At 41.1% G+C, this 18,034-nt stretch overlaps 1 protein-coding gene across 1 annotated transcript in view; it reads right to left on the bottom strand.

The window, feature by feature from the left end:
• Positions 1-18,034, bottom strand: part of tgfbr1b (transforming growth factor, beta receptor 1 b) — a 71,941-nt gene that overhangs the window by 46,643 nt on the left and 7,264 nt on the right. The gene's annotated exons all lie outside the window — the stretch shown is intronic.

The following is an 18,034-nucleotide window of genomic DNA, read 5'->3' as shown; positions in this document are numbered from 1 at the left end:
TTTCAATGAAATGTTCACTCATTTTCAGGCCACACCGACACATCATGGGGACCACTTCCTGCTAGAGCTAGTTGTATCAGGGCGACTTATAGAGTTCCTTTAATGATCGTCACGTCAGTGCAGTTCATATGAGGCAGAGGGATGTGAGAGAGAGCCACGGGCCGGGTGAATATCAATACCTCATTACATATTTTTCTATCTTGAAGCAGCTGTTCTTAAACAAGAAATTCATATAAAAGCGTCTCCCTGTTGGTTGTAGGTTTAAACTTTCTGTCTCCATCACAGGAGATCTGGTGACAGTAATCAGACCTGTGACCCCCAGGAATTTGATCCCATCTAAATTGAACTTGGCGGTGAATTTCTTCTGCTTCCACTGGGAACGATTATGTCTGAAACCCTGTACAATCACGGTAACACAGTGAAATACAGTCACCACATTGTGTTGGCTGAGATATCTTCCTGTTCTTATACCACAATCAGAATAGACACAGTGAAGCTCTCTTCCACTCTCTGCAACCTAAGACTCGTGACTAAAATGATTTGCTCCTATATTTTACTCATCCAGCATTTGAGCTGCAGCCAAAACAATGAGCAGAAAAAAAAACTGAGGTATTTAAGTCTGACGACGTGCCTATCCACGAGGGGTAGAATGAGCAGCACGTTAGTGGAGCAGCTGCAGCAGTAGTTGTGGCGCTTGGTGTGTGTCTACACAGGAGGCGCTCAGGCACAGTATTAAGCTGACGGTCACCAACACATTAACAGCATTCACTATAGTTATGCATTTAAAATACAAGAAAATATACTAGAAGCATATGATTCAGGGCACGGTTACATGTGTAGACTGCGAGTAAAATGCAGGAATGAGTCCTAAAACCCGTTAGATTTTAAAAGTCTATAGGTTTTTTTTGAATGGGTTTTTTGTTTAGGTGACAAGGTCTGTGATTACCACAAGCTCAGAAAATTTTCACGTTTTATTCAACGACATAAAATACATCAGTGATTTCTTTAAGCTGTTACATCTCTTAAAAGAGGGCGCTTGCTAACAAGTGGCTAATCGAGACCGAAACCAAGTCAGGGACGTGAAACATCATCACGATCTGCTCACCAGTCTGCCTGTACAGCCTACAGTGTTTATACTCACACTTTTGCGAACTACCACTAACTTTGTAAGAAGACAGACTTTTGTGAAAGAGGTAAGCACATTAACTCAAGCCACAGCTGAAAGTTTAGCTAACATCATGTAATCGTGGTGTAGTTCATTGACAGACTAACATTAGCTTTTTCCTTATAGTGATTGTATTTAAAAAAAAAAAAAAAAAATCACAAAAGCTCATTTGTGAGGATTATCCTGCTGAATAAAATGTGTAAGTACCATAAACTTTTGTTTGTCACAGAGCTTATTTTGTGCATTTATCCTAAAGCCCATGGAAAAAAAAGAAACAACAAAAAACAGTGGCTTTTTGTTGAAGGAACCACGGTGATGCTAACATCCAGGTTGGCCTACAAAAACACATTGTCCCTGCAGCGCTCTATAGGAAACACCATGAGGGAGTACTTCCACTGCTACAGCTACATCACCTTCTACAATGGATCCCAGTGACAGTGCGCGTTCACATTGTGTGTTACGGGACACAGGTTCTACTCTCCACTAGATTTTATATCGTGTGTAACTTCAATGCAGAGTGAGCTGCTGCTGGAAGCCTTCAGAAGAGTTTCAGCAGGATTCACTTTAGAAAAACCATCACAAGTCCAGAATCTGGTCTGGAAGAGCTGATGGAGAGATAGCAGAGGGGACCTGAGATAAACCCGCTGCTGGCTAACCAGCCATGTTAAATGATGGTGTCAACCATTGTCATCTCACATTTCACACCTTTCTTAAGACGCTCTGCCTGCTGGGTAGGTATGTAATGAGGGTATGTGGGGCAGGTGTGGCGACTTGAGATTAAATATAGCATTTAACTGTGCAAAGAGGTTACAAATCCTATGAAACATGAACAGCAGGGACAGAGGGATTATTATGGTGCAAATTAAAAGTAGGGGGTAAATGTTCTCCTGAAATTCATTTGCCACCAGCTCCAATCAAACTGCAAAGCGAGCACGCACACTCGGAAACACAGCCTCTGAATGGCTCAAAACGAAAGGATATCCTTGTCTGGACAGCTTCTATTTCCTATTGCAAGGGAGTTTCACAAGTGGGATTGAGCCAACTGAATTCCACATAGCCAGGGGTGGAAATGGGCTGGACGCTATTTTGGCTCAGACAGGGTGATGGTCCATTCCTGCTGATATATTAAAAATCCAGGCAGCGTTTTTATTGGAGAAAACACTATTGTTTGCTTAGAAATTTGTAAACACACACACACACATACATACATACATACATACATACATACATACATATATATATATATATATATATATATATATATATATATATATATATACATACATACATACATACATACATACATACATACATACATACATACATACATACATACATACATACATACATACATACATACATACATACATACATACATATATATATATACACACACATATATATATATATATATATATATACATACATATATATATATACATATATACATATATATATATATATACATATATACATATATATATATATATATATATACATATATACATATATATATATATATATATATATATATATATATATATATATATATAAATAAAATATATGACTGATCCGTTCTGGAGAAGGTACCAGACTTGACTTGAATGTCTTCATGATGGGAGGTGATGATTTAATGAAAAATGTGTAAGATTTATTTATTTATTTATTTTTTTGAATCTTGACTTCTCTTCCCTCTCTTGTTCATGAGAGGTGTCCCTGAAGCATGAGGTGTAACAACAGTGACGGGATTATGAAAAATATTTATCATATCTTGATTTTAACCCAGAGCTTGGTGTACAGGCCTGAGAATTTGTGTCTTTTCATGAATTTCACATTAAACTGGTTAGATGAGTGAAGTAATCTCTCACAAGCCTCCTTCAGCGGTCCACACTGGGATTCAGAGCACTGTCTCAAAGTGGTGCACTTAAGGAGAAAAGCATACACTTAAAACCTTTTCTGTTCTGCTACTGGCCAGCCACCTGTTTGCAGAAAGTCTCAATGATGGCTTTTGTGAGCAGCTCTTTAAGGCAGCATTTGGCAGGTTTTCTTTTCCAATGCATGTTTATTGAAAGTAAACAGCGAAGCTGAAATGGTGGGTAGCCAGGTTGTTAAAATGTATTCTTCTTGTGGCCCAGCTATCACCATAGCAGACAACCTGTGCACAGAGTAGTGTGGCTTAAAACCACAGCTTGCTCCCTTGGGGAAAGCCAGTCCAACTCCATGGCCATATTTCCTTGCATAGTTTGTTTACGTGGCCGTCAGAGCAGTCAGTCCCTAATAAATGACAAAGCTAAGAAAGACACACAGCAGGGTCTTTGCCAGTGTATATCAAACCCAGTGGCCCTCCAGGCTTAGGCATCGGGAGGGTTGGTTTGGCTCCTTTGGAAAGCTCATCAGAGATATTTGTTGGTTAAAAAGCTTCACTGACCCCCAGCAATGGTGCTCGGGTTGACAAAGCACAGCCAGCAGGCACCCCGTCCTTACTAACACCATTAGAACCAGAACAGTCATCAGGCGTAGCGGGACAAATCCTTGTGTGCCGCTGCATCAGTCAAAAGATCCATAAAGGTGTGTCTGTCAGTGAGAGCGTCTCACTTCACCGAACTGCACATCCCCAATTCATTTTCGGCTGTGCCTCACTCCCTCATCATTCCACTGCGGCTGTCCCCTCAACACCGTCCTGAAGGAGTGTTTTCACCGTGGCGCTTCTGGCCAAACATGCCCAAAATAATCATTTTAAAGCAACACCCTCTTACTTGTCCTCTAGATGCAGAAAAGGCCGATTCTGTTTTTGTTTCCAAGAAATCAAACCATCCAGCCAGGCTGCGGTCAGGAGGAGCATCACATCTTTAACAAGTCAAAACACTGCACCACTGAACAGGCTCTGATTTCATCAAACAGATCATCTAAGCCTGATACTGTATATCACATAACCTCAGTACCAATGTCAGTCACGTCCCACCAACCATCTCTGCATTATCTATAATACAAAGAAGCACTCGAACAAGCAGCCACTTATCTTTTTCCACACAAGGGAAGGACCTTGGACTGGCTGTGGTGGAGGAAAAGAGATGTAGATAAAGCCTCACTGATCAGCTGCTCCTTCCACTGTGTAATTCATATCAAAGGTTGAGACGTCAGAGGAGCTGCCCACGTGTGCAGGTAGAAATTACAGTGGCAAAGGAAATTCTCCAGGCTCTGCTGGGTGTGAAATAGCAGATGGCTGTAAAATCTCATGTTAGGGCTTTGTGATGGCGTTAGCAGCTTTTCAGCGTGTTGGGTGTTGTCAAACCTCCACTCCTGATGTCACAGCAGGTATTTCATCTGTCACAGCTGAGGGCAGTGCAGCATCACTGTGCGGCTCTGTGGGGTTCAGTGTGGATTTTCACTTTGAGCCCTACCGAGACTGTAAACTGTAAAAATGGCTGATAGCGTGGCTGTTGTAGCTTTTTGTCTCGAGTTTATGAACGTGTCATTCTGACCGTCGCCTGGTATGAACCTGTGATCTGGAGCTGCCTGTAGCAGGTGTGCTGTGGTTACAAAATAGTTTTCTTTGTCTTCTACCACAATAATCTCAATGTCCTCAGACTGTTGGTCAAACAAACGTGACATATGAAGATTTACTGCCATTTTATAGGCCCAATCACAGATTTAGTCGTCTTCTGTTTTTAAGTTGTGTCACAACCAATCAAACTTTTTGTTTCGTTCATATGAAATATTCATATGAACGCGCTGTTAATTTATGAGGTGCTAAAGTATTTAATTTGAAAGTTCAGTCGCTGCTAACCAGCTAGCCCCATCTCGTCACGACTCATGTTTGCCTGCCTGACTGCAGCTGGTGACTGCGGTTCCTTTTCTGCTCAAGTGGTGAACTTCACCGAGCTCGCCGAGGCTGCAGAGCACAACAAGGACTGCTGTCGTCAGCTGCAGTTAGCAATGAACTGGTTGGCAGCAACTGAACTATTCAAATTAAAGGCCTAAATATAGCACCTTTAATAACACGATTTGTAAAAGTAGATCATATGCCAAAGTAAGATCGCCCTCAATATGACGTTGTCAGACCAACCAACACAAGCTATAGTCACATCAAAATTGTACACACATACATCCCTGGTAGAACAGATAGTTCACACTGACGCAGTGAATCTGAGTGGGAGCATTGGTCCTGCAGATTTTTCTTTTTCAAAAAGAAGGCTGGTAGTTTTCCTGATGCTTGCTGCTTGGATGAGGTCACCATAAATTAAAACATTAAATACAAAATGGCCATGTACGTGCTGGGGTTTATTTGTTTACTTGCCTTGGTGCCTGCCAGTTACAACATTCAAAGTGTGTTCAAAGGAAGGGAGGCAAGGAGGCATGAGCTGGAGGTCTTAAAAGCCTTCATGAAAGGGCCACATTTAATTAACATCTCAGTCTGTCTCTAAGCTCAGGGTGAACAGCCAGCCAGTCAGAAAACTGTTATCCAAGGGTGAAATTAATCACAAGTGCAGTGAAACCTGATATACAGTTTGAACTCAAGTTCTGAAAACTACCAGTCAGTCTGTGTACAGTCATAGCGAGGGCGTCAACTCTACCTTTACACTTACTTCAACAGATGACATGTTTGCACAGACTTCCTTGGCACAATAATAACAAATATCTGTTTTCTTTTGACATGAAAATATATGTTTAATCTGTTTCCACCAGACAACATTGTGTCTATATGCTGAGGAAGTCAACCTCCTGTGGGGGCAAACAAAACAAAAACACATCACACTGCGCATGCACACACACACACACACACACACACACACACACACACACACACACACACACACACACACACACAAACAGCAGGAAGCAGAGGAAGAGTGACAAAAAAACAAGTGCCAGATCAAGTGAACATGATGACATTGTTGACAAAAATGTTCCTACAGGTCAGTAGTTTGGAATTATTTCAGCTATTAACACAAACAAATGTTCATTGTAAAATATGAAGCGTCATTTTTTAGCTTAAGCTTTTGCAACTGTTATGTTTTCTGTGAACATCCTGCGACGAGTGCATCGCTGCCTGCCACAGTGTCCTCTTAGATAATACCAACTGGGCATCATGGGACCACTGGAAGTCAGACAATCTGCAAATAATGACTATAATTACCAAACAGAACAAAGCGCTCAGCACAGCTCATTAAGTGTCACTTTTTAATAAAGTTGCTCAAGGTTAATTGGCCTAAGTGCTAGAGTGAAATTATCCAGGCAGCAATTGTGCAAAAATAATAAACTAGATGACCATAGTGTTGTTTTTAATAGAAAATGTCACAACAGTCCATTTCAATTTCCCAGAGCACGAGGTGGCATCTCTGAATGTCTGGTTTTGTCCAAACCGACAGTCGAAGATCCATAAACATTCTTATTACAATTACATAAAATAAAAAAAAGGCAGCAAATTGAAAATATATGAGAAGATGAACAAGCCAAAGTTTGGCACTTTTGCTAGAAAAACTGTATATTGACTGATACATTTATTGACTAATTGCTGCAGCTCTTCATCGTAACTTGTGTATTTTTCCCTAAGGTTGAGCATCAACACATTTCAACTTAAAGATATTGATATTTAATGCTAAAGGGAGCAGGACAAAGAAAATATAATGAAAACAAAATCTAGAGAAACATGTCTGCTTAAAATTCTGCTACCCTGCTCTAACTGCCCCATTTCGAGCCAACAATTGCTAATTATTGGAACAAAGGCGAATTAACTGAAAGTGGTTTCACTCTGTTGTGGGTTATCACGTGTGGGCGACAGTGACAGATAGTATAGGTACACTGACAGCATAACCACAAGATATGATGAAATTCTTCTTTGAGGGAGCTGCACAGTGCCAGGGAATCTCCTGTTGGCCAGGTATTCAGAGGACAAGGGAAAATAAGGCACCGAGCGACAAAATGACTCTTTGATTTTGTTCATGAAGAGGTCGGTTTCTGTTGTTCCACAATACAACTGAAAAATGAGCATTTTAAACAGTAATTAAAGCATTGGTTCAGTCTGCTCCGAGTATGTTCACTCAAAGTTAAGCAAGCTGGAAAAAAGAGCCTCCGTCAATGGAGCGCCGATACTACAAGTCACCATGGCAACAGGTAAATAAAGAACAGAACCTCCATTTTAATCCAGTGAAGGCAGAAACACGAATGTGTCCCTCTGTACATTTAACTTAAAAAAAGTCTGAGGTGGAGTGGAAAAGAAATTGGCTTAATAGATATTAAAGTTGGGATCCTACTGTTTGTTACATGAAATGTTTAAATATATTTATTGAGCTCATACCTGAAGGGGACAAAGTGCTGGTGACGGCAGACGATGAAATCAAACGGAAGAGACATAAGTTCATTCATAAACCTATGACATCATAGGCTGGAGTTTTTGTGAGTTGCAATTGAAAAAGCGTCTAGGTTAAAACATTTAAGGCATCTATTTTACATTTAAAATAATGCTTAACACTCTAGATTATATAATATATATTATGTTATATTTCAACATGTAATAAATGAAACAGTATGCAGCCTATATTTAAAAAAAAAAAAACACCTTTAAATTACATTCGATCCAGTTTTAAATCTTTAAGTCCTTACAGCTGCATCATAGTCATTCAGTCTGAAATATTCATGACACCCTGGAGACATGTGGCGACACCCGGCTGAGGTGAGAGGGGGAGAGGGAGAAAAAGAAACAGGAGAAAAAGAACAGAGCAAAAGGACAGAGGACTTGTGTAGCATGCAGTCACTAAACATCTGTAATTCCTCTAAATGAACCTAATGCCATTCTAGACAATCTAATTTGGGCCAAATAAGCCATTATTCTAACATTGTTGGGAAAAAGACGAGGGGAGGAAAATAAGGGAGGGAAAGGAAGACAGATTGCCGAGACCAGGGTTTAAGTGGCTACAGCGCGGCTTGGTGAGGCCTCAGGAGACGTTTAAAATGAAAAGAGAGGATGAAGTTTAATCCAATACATCAACTCGCAGTGGAAGGCAGGAGAGGAAGGGAAACAGCAAAAGACAATGGCTTCAAATTGCACAAATCTAAATCAATTCCATAACCCCTACGCAAAAAAACATGCAGCTACACATACCTGGGTAAACACACACACACACACACGCAGCCTTGAAATGTCCAAGGCAATAACTGAATTATCCAGCATGCAGTGCTCAGCCTCTATGCAGCACAGAGATGAGAGCAGGATGAAGTACTGCAGGGGAAAACAGAGGGCAGAGCCTCCCGGCTCCATTCATTATAAAACTCTGCTGTGAGCCTCCACTGCCACAATTTCACCCAATCTCTACTCACAATATGTAAGCAACTGCTACTGTTTTTATTAGTAGTGCTTAAGTGAATTTCTCAATAGTAATCTTCAATGCTGTGATTGTGGGATTTGGATTTTTTTTTTTTTTTGGCTAAACAGAGTCGTTCTGGGATCAGACTACATGATAACAGCCTGTTAATGGCTCAACCCAACAGACCTCAGGCATCCGGAGCAAAAATACAAGCACGATGCTTTTGTTTTACTCAGATTTTTACAGTAATTGAATTAAAACATCTGTGATTTTTTTTCTATGCACACAGAGGGGCTTATCTTTCTTAAACTTTGTTCATAAATGTGTTTAAATCCATATGAGTAAGCACTTCTTCTTTGCCAAGATCATCCATCCACCTGACAGGTGGGGAATATCCAGATGCTGATTACACAGCATGATTATTCCACAGGTGCACTTTGGGCTGGTCACAATAACAAGGCCGCTCTAAAATGTGCTGTTTTATCACACAACACCACAGATGTTGTATGTTTTCAGGGAGAGGACAGCTGACACGTAGGCAGCTGCTGACGGCTGCTCATCATTTCACTGTCTACGATGTGTTCTGTTTTCCTCATCACGCTGCAGCTAAACTTTTTTTTTTTTTTTAAATTAAAGAGGGATAAATAACATTTTCTTTCATTTCAGTGAAACTATAAATGGCCTCAGGGGTCGGGAGCATTTTACCACATCTGTCACATCTAGTTCTTACTGGCTATAAAGGAAAAAGACAGAGACCAGCTTCAGCATCCACATGAATGGATCTGTTGGGCTGTGGTGAAAAAGTGACGTATCCCCACAGTTTGATGGCTTGCCAAACTCAGGGTGTCAGACATGTACATTTCACCAATGCCTTTCAGTCAGAAGGTCAGTGATGGACATAGGCTACATCGACATGGTCCAGCCGCGTACAGATTATGAGACAAAAAACAACAGACACTGAATATCAGATTGGACTTTTTCAATCAGCAGTTGCCCAATAATGACAAACTCACTTCAGGCTTTGGGGCAAACAACAAGATAGACGTCCCCGATTCTGACTAAGCCCTCTGTCTTTTCTATGAGAAATATTAATACAACATTATTTAAGCAGAGGCTTTGGCTTAGGAGACCCAGACCCTTTGTGTCCCTAAGCCTGTGCTCGAACTGTAATCAATCCACAGGTCAAGCAAACATACATACAAAAGATAATCATTATGAAAAAGTGGGTTTAACTGAAAAACACCCTGCAGAAAAACACAGGATTCAGCTATTAACTCAAAATTTACAACTAAAATTAGAGAATTTTCTTTCCTCTGTGCCAAGGAAACTTTTCTGTGGCGTATAATCGTCTGGAATGGGCTGTCAATGAAGCAAAATGGAGCCTGCAAGCTGCTGTGAATGTGTGGGCTCCACTACGAGTCTACAGCTGAGACTGTTGCCTGAGCCTATTAGCCTTCTGCCAGGCATACAGTGTACAGTATATGCTTGTCTGAGTAGAGCCTCAGCAGACTGAACACTGGAAGGTGTGGGAGGCAGCTTCTGGTTTAGATGTTTCAGGAACTTCACTTCAGTACCATTCAGCTGTAAAGTGTCGGTCTTACTGTGTCAAACTACGCTCTGCACTCGCACCGTCTCTCTCTCACCTGAGGCTTCTGCTCATCGCTAACAGTTAATGAGCCACACCCGGTCTGTATCCTGAACCTAGCTGAGACCAAGTGTGGCTCTTTATCTGTCAGAGAGGATCAAAACACAGATGGCACGAAGCGGTGCAGATCACCTGGGAGGCAAACTTGAGCATGCTGTTGAAAGTTGACTGATGGCGTCTCGTGTTACACATAATTATAAGACATGTCATCTTTATGTCTTTTCAGACTGTTGGCCGGAAAGTGGTAATTACAGAAGTGACTCAGGGGTTGTCACAGGTGTCTGATACAGACAGATTTAAAATTAAAAAGGAAAAAACTAAATGTACCCCAGACACAATTGTCGGCACCCTTCACTAACGCTTGGTTGCAGAACCTTTGGCAATACTGACAGCATCTGAGCCTTTCTTGTAGCCATCTTACAACCTGTCTGGCCAGTTTAAAACAGTCCATCATTTCCTGTTGAACCATTCTGATGCATTGCTGGATGTGAGCTTTGGGCCGTTCTTCTGCTGAAAGACACCAGACCTTTGCTCCAAAACTACATGGTTTTCTGACATTGCCTTGGTAATTTCCTGAATTCATCGCTCCTTTGATACATTCAAGGGCTCCAGCAGCAGAGGTACTGGAGGCTCTAAAATGTGCTTTCAGACAGATCTCGTCTTCACCATTGAGGAAAAAGAAACAGGAAACAATCAGCCCCCATTTTATGCAGTAAACCCATCATTCATTGGTTGATTCAGCTCATCTGGACACTGTGAATCTTATCTTTTATTTTGTTTGAGAAACTAATTCAAATTCAACAAAAGGGTGCAAATGTTTGTGTCCAGTCTACAAATCAAAGTCTGTGCTACAAACTGCAGCCATGGACTTTGAAAAGATAATAAACTAATTAATTAGTTTAAAAAAATGCTATACACTTGCATTGAAGCAGGTGTAGGTTCCAGTGCCTTGAAATTGGACTTGTACTATGGAAAACAGTCACAGATAACTAAGCCTTTTACTGCTTCAAGTGTCTTTTTTAATGTCTCTCACACGTCCCTAGTGTTATGGAAAATTACAACCTTACTTGCTATTGTGGGCCGTTAATATCATGGTAAATGGATTGCATTTATATCGTCTTGTCGAACACTCAAAGCATTTTACACATCCACATTCACACTTTCACACGGGGCTATATTTTCTCTCACACACACTCAGGGACTCTTTGACATGTGTGCTGGAAGATCAGGGGATCGAACTGCCGACATTATGATTAGCATTCTGTGCCATGGCTGCCTGTCACATCTCCTCTACTGTCGAGTAGAGACGAGTCTGATGTGCCATTCAGATGTATTCTGTTTCCCAGTTATATTAAGATACACCATCACCAGCAGTGTCTCAAAAGACCAGATATACAAAAGGTATTACACTTCATTATTCATGCGTCTGACAAACTGGCCAACAGTCTTCCCTCAGTTGACCTCATGAATTCTTGATTCCTCCATTTGGCCCAGATAGTACCAATCAAAACGAAGCAAACCCCAGCAACAGGCCTTTCTTCAGGACGTTGACTAATTTATGATTTATACTGACGATTAGGGGCACAGGCAGAGAGTGAACGTGTGACGAGATTAAAGGAGTTGTCATCATTTCAACAGGAGACCACTTCACAGTACAACTGGTCTCAAAACCACCTGGATGAGGGTGATGTCATTCGAATAAAGCAAACATTGTACATTTTCAAGTGCTTCTCCCATGAGAGAGGTGAGAAGTCTGCATCAGCTCAGAACAAAGTCCTGTTTTCAGCTTCATAAACATAAGAGTCCAATTTTGACATGAGGTGCTTTGAATGAGATTCAAAATATTCAACACTCTGCTTTCTGTGGGCTCTGTAAGAGCAGCGCTGTTAGTCATTTCAAACACCCATCCTGAATTAAACACCGGTCCCAACTGAACAGTTACCCAGCTCACATCGCAGCCTCACTTCATCCACAGATGGGATTACTCTGAACTTGACAAACCTTTTGAGAACACATCTCCGCTGTAGATGAAACTGCTGTCAAGTAAGTCTTTGCCAGTGACAACAAATAACACAAACTGACAAGTTTTTTTTTTTTTTTTTTAAATCATAAAACTAAGGCAAGTGAGAGACAGATCTTGTCAGAAACTTCTCCCAAAACATAGAAATAAAACATCAGTAAGGCAAATTTCTTTTAATGAACATGAAACGTACTCATCACAAAATCTTTTCATCAGGTTTATACAACACAGACTGGTAGATTTTGAGTTTTCTTTTTCTAATGGACTCTACATCTCTGACTGTCTGTAATGATAATTTCAGTGCTGAGGTAGCCAAGGCCCATTACTGCACAATAGCACAGTGGTAGGGCAAAGATTTTCAATACTTCTGCTGTTGCAACACACTCATAAGTCAACAGAAGTCATACTTGTATTGACACTTTAGTTTAGTCTGTTCAGCATAGTCACATTTTTCAGAAGAAATCATTTAGCATTCATATATTATTTATCATTGTAGTGTAAAATGTCTTGATATGAACATTATACCACAACTTTGGATAAATAAGAAAAGAAATTACTAAAACAAGGATGCAAATAAGAAAATCTCTGGTCTAAGACTAAGTGGCCTAACAGCAGTTAGAATCTGACCAAACATTTAATGTCAGCTTTGAGTCCTTGAAAAGGTGCCCTGTGGAGTTTTTGACCGCAAGTAGAGCTATATAGCAATATTTTGATGAGTGCATCTCCGTTCCCTGTTTTTAAGATCTTGTGCCTAGACAACAACACAGAGGACGACCCAAGACACACTCCCGCTAATGGTTTTGCTCCATTCCACTGATATCAACAAGAGGCCCTTTGCCTGCAAAGGGTGAAAGAATTGAGAGAACAGGTTTCCAGTTTTTCAACTCATTGGCTTTACAAATGCTTTATTGGAAAGGAAAAGCTATCAGCACATTGCTTAGGCCTCACATATACCCAGTTTTGGTGAAAAATGCTGAACGTAAACCATTTTCCACACCATTACCTTCCAGGTTATTTCAACCTCCGTTTCCTCCTTATTTGCAGTGTCTTTGTCACTTCTGCTCCTGTGGTTAACCTGGAGAGTTTGTGGAAAACCATGTGACACATGCTATTGGCAGGAATTTTTTACACCTGCCAGTACTGCTCCAATATTATCAAGAATGTATGGTATATCGTTGCTCAGAGAAAACAGGTTATCCAGGGAATCAAATGTATTTAATCGCACTATGTTTATACGGGTTTTCCCCTAGTCTTGGAAATTTTAAAAACCACTCAACTTTCTCCAGGAGAAATCCAGCCAGAGAAATCAGGTTTCAGTATCCCAATTACTGAAGTTACTGTAGAAAGCTGATAATAACCCAATTAAGTGCACATAAACACACTGGGAGACAGTGAGCATTTAAATAACTGCTGCGAGACACTAGTTCCTCTACTGTGGTTCACTAATGAGGTATAACCTATGTCAATCACTCGCCAAGTATCTTTGATAAAAAGGTACTAATGACATCTTCTTTCATACCAGTGAGCTGAGAGTGCCCCCCCCACCACCACCAACAATTGTCTAATTCACGTAAGGCCTGCTATTATCTGCTCTACAAGCGACGCCTTTGTGGATGTGACTGTGATGTCACTTGAACACATCCTCACCCTACACGTGCAATGAATTAACTACTTTATCACCATGGCAACCACAATCTCCACAAAGGGATTGGCTCTCCTGAATGACGAAACGTTTAGAAAACCTACTGTTATCATTATTGTGTTTTTTTAAATATATATTATAATTTTAACTTTTATTATTAAACTATGGAGACTTCCTGTTTTTTTTTTTTTTTTACTTTTCATTCTCCCTTTGATAAGATCACAGTCAACTATGGTAAAAACATGCCCTCCACATCATGCTTTTTCCAAAAACAGTACAGTACAGTACATCATTTGAGTCATTATTTGAGAAAAATAAAGCTGTTTACATTCTGAAACTGTCTGGGAGGATGTGGGTTTTTACTGTAAATGCAGCCTGCGCTTCAACAGAAGACAGGAAACCGTATTTTCGTTTGGCTTAAACAAACAGGTTCACTTATTACTCTTTGAACCAGCAGCACCATTTGCACAGTAAACTGTAAATGTTGCAAGGGCTTATAGGCCAACTTGGCCTTAACCTTTTTTAACCTTATTGTGTCAATGCAGTTGTCTAATTGAAATGAGCAAAAAACAGTGTTTCTCATGCAGTGTTATTTTTGTTGTGAACACAGCAATTGCCAAAGGAAGCATGTAACTGTAACTGACCATGTCTTTTTTAAAATGTGGCATTGTTGATATGTATAATATGAAGTATACACACATTTTTTGTACATTTAAACAAACTTGCACGTTTTGTTGAAGGTCAGAGGGAAATCGAATATTTTAGACACACACACACACAGTCAGGAGTCTACATGTTACCATCCACATGTTGCCCTGCCCCCACTCTTTTCCTTAGATCATTCTGTGTGTGTGTGTGCATGTGTGTGTGTTTGTGTGGGGCATGTTGGTTCCCCCTTTTTCAGTGGGACCTTTCAGCTTTCAGAGTCATTTCCATAGGTCATGGCCCCACCCACCCTACCCCCTATCCAAGCAGTCAGCTCCATTATGGCCAGTCCTTTGTCCATACCAGATGTGCTCTCTGAATGTGTGTGTGTGTGTGTGTGTTGAGCAAGAGGGCCCACTGCCCTAGACATAGAACCTCCCCCCTCACAAAAACACTGAGCACACCAGAAAGGCTGCTATCTGCCCTGCTGAATTGTTTGACCTTGCAGGTCGAGGCTGGAGCCAAAGCTCAGCGACGTGGCGTAAACCGAACTGTGGCTCACACTACAGCAGATACAACAGACTGTCCTTCAAACTGGGCAAACAGGAGATCGATGCCCAGCTTTGGACAGGAAACCGAGCCAGGAGATTACAGAGGTAGCCCGAAAAAGCCTGACAGGGAAGTAAAGCAACAGTACAATCTGCATTCACTTGAGAGATTCAAAAAGGCAGAACAAAAGAGCAGTAGCACTTATCAGCAGAGATAATGGTATGCCCTTCAGTGTGAATGTGAGTGTGCAATGATTCTCCAACTACAATAAATTACCAAAGATTTGAAAATTCTGCACTGACGATAAAGAATTTGGTGCACTACATCTTAGTTTTTCCCCCATGTTGCACTTGAAGAACATTTGGGCTTAAGCTCTATTTGCTTCAGCTACAGCGGCGACAATGTGTGTGCCATGCAACCTGCCTGTTTTATCAGGGACGAAGAGATAATGCTGAGGAAGCTTTTGGTTCCTACAAAACAAAGAGGACGGTATGGATGGCCAAGCATATTGAGAATGGTGAGGGGGTGGGAGGAGTACATCTGTCTGTGCTGCTGGTTTTATAAATATGCAGCAGCTTGATCTAAAGGTTAGACAGCCCGCACCCTGCCAGCTGCTCCAACTCAGACATTGCGCACGCCCCCACACACACACACACACACACACACACACAATCATTTATGACAGACAGATTTCAAGGTAGAGCCCCTGACCAAGGAGTCCAATAAAAATAATCATCATCATCATCCTCCAAACGTCCTCTTCACTGTTTCCTAACAGAGATGACTTCACTAAACGTGAATTCAGATCTAATCGCCCCTGCCAGCCAGACAGGCTGCACTGCAAGGCTGTCTCTGTTGTTGCAATTAGGTCCTGTTTCAATTTCAACCTAATCTACTCTGAAGCAGACAGAAAACTCCGACTCATCCTGAAGGCACCACAAAGAAGAGGACTTGATTTATACCTGTTTTATGGACCACATTGCCAGGCATAACACACCTGGTTACACGGAGGCGAGACAGGTTTCACTCACTTTCTTCCAGACCTCAATGTCCTCTGCCACGCACCGTTGTTCCACCTTTCTGTTGGCAGCTAAGGTGGTCACAAAGCAGGATCAATGTCTGCGTCAAAGGGAGATCTGAAATGGCGGGATGGGACAGACACTGACGTTCTTGCATTACGCCTCATGCCTCTAATTCTGGGATGTCGGCATGCTATCTAAAAATCGCTCACTGAGGCGGCAATATGCCAGCTTTGTTTGGCTCAATGTGAACACGCAAAGGTGTCATAACGAGGGGGCTTCTTAACGGCAGTATAGCAGGAACTCTATTCAAAAGGAGCTTCTGTTTATTCTTTCCTGCCAGCTTTGCCACAGCATTATCTAAACTGGACAGACCAGCAGCAGGTCAGTTGCAGATGAATGACTAAATCACCTCCAAGAAACACACACACACACACACACACACACAGCCAAACTGCGTGGAGCAGGGATAGTGGAAGGGGCGAGGTAGAGAGCAACAGAGAAAGTTAATGGAGGCCAGAGAGGGAGGTGCTGACTCACAGGTCAGACTGAACTTGCCGACTGTCTGATTGGCTGCTCTGGTGCCTGGCCTCTCTATACTATGCCCACAACACGCCTGGACAGGTTATTACAGGCTGCTCTGCGACGCTACCAGCTAATTCCTGTGAAAGCAGTTTCATAGTGTGTTTGTTTGTCTTATAGGTTCAATCGATGCACTGAGACACAGAAATACCACAGCATGAAGTTCAGTATGAAATGAGACCATTATGTGAGAACTGTGAGGTGTACGTCTGCTGTATGAAGGACCACAGTTCGGGCTGTTGAATTACAATTGGAAGAAAATGATGGTGATGTTACTCCATCAGTCTGTCTGTCTGTCTCATCACTTTATCTATTTTGATGACAATTATTGCAATGACATTAAATTATGTTTTTCACTGTGGCACAGGTAATAATATGTATTCGTTTTTGCTTTGTGGTACAAAAAAATGAGATGTGTACCACAATGAAAAACTAACATTTGAACATTTTTTCATTCAGTGAACATCATAAGAAAATTTCAAAGTGAGACTAAATATTAAAAAATATCACATAACACAACAAGTTTTGGTTAGGTTATATTTCTTATCTCAGTTCAGCCCAAATATTGCGATATAGGATATTATGAAGGTGACGTGGGCAACTGACTTTCAGCTGGCCTAATTTTTTACAAATCATTCAGATTCAGTTTGTAAGAAATCATCTCTGATGAGTTTGAAAAGCTTCGAATGAGACCAAACACCCAAATGATTTCGCAAGCTCGGTCCACTGCTTCCTTGACCTGTTGTGAAACCACCTATGCACCAAAATGTACCTGAATGATTCACTCTATTTGCTACTGTGGGCCTTATTTTCTTAATGATTTTCTCTCTGCCCCGATCACAGACTTTCCTGTCTAACAACAGAGATCTTGTCAGATAAGACTGGTTTGCTCCAGGCTATTCATTTGAATAGTCAACAAAAAGAGTGAAATCACAGTCACAGATGTCAGGAAATCTGAATGGCTGTTTGGCAAAAGACTGGAAGAACAAGGCAGTGTCTGTGCTGGATGGACCGACCTGCACAAACACATCACCACTAAGCCTTTAGTCAAGATCTGACACACCAAACCAAATACAAAAAACTATCAACAAAGACAGATTGAGCACTCAGTATTCAGTTATTTGAGCACACCACAACACTCCAGCCGACGACACGCCAGTGTCCAACATGCAAATTATAATCTATACATTTGTGAGCAGAAATAAGTAGCCACAGGTCTGCAATTGTAATCTGAGGTATTGCAGAAACGGGACCATTTTAAAGTTTCTTATTGTCGTCTGTGTTCAGAATACAAAATGAGAGCATATCTGCTGTTAGTTTAGTTTTGCTTCAAACTGGCACTGTCAGCTTGCCAGAAAAAAAAGAAAACACAAAAGGTCAAAAATAAGGTAGAGCACACTAAACTGATTATTCTTCCAGAGTGTACTGTCATACAGTGAGATGTATGGTTGGTTATATCCACA

This window comes from Trachinotus anak, unplaced genomic scaffold, assembly GCF_046630095.1.
Source record: "Trachinotus anak isolate AG129_WGS33_773 ecotype Australia unplaced genomic scaffold, CSIRO_AGI_Tana_v1 ptg000009l, whole genome shotgun sequence".
NCBI classification, from domain to species: domain Eukaryota; kingdom Metazoa; phylum Chordata; class Actinopteri; order Carangiformes; family Carangidae; genus Trachinotus; species Trachinotus anak.
This window is presented reverse-complemented; position numbering and strand designations above follow the sequence as displayed.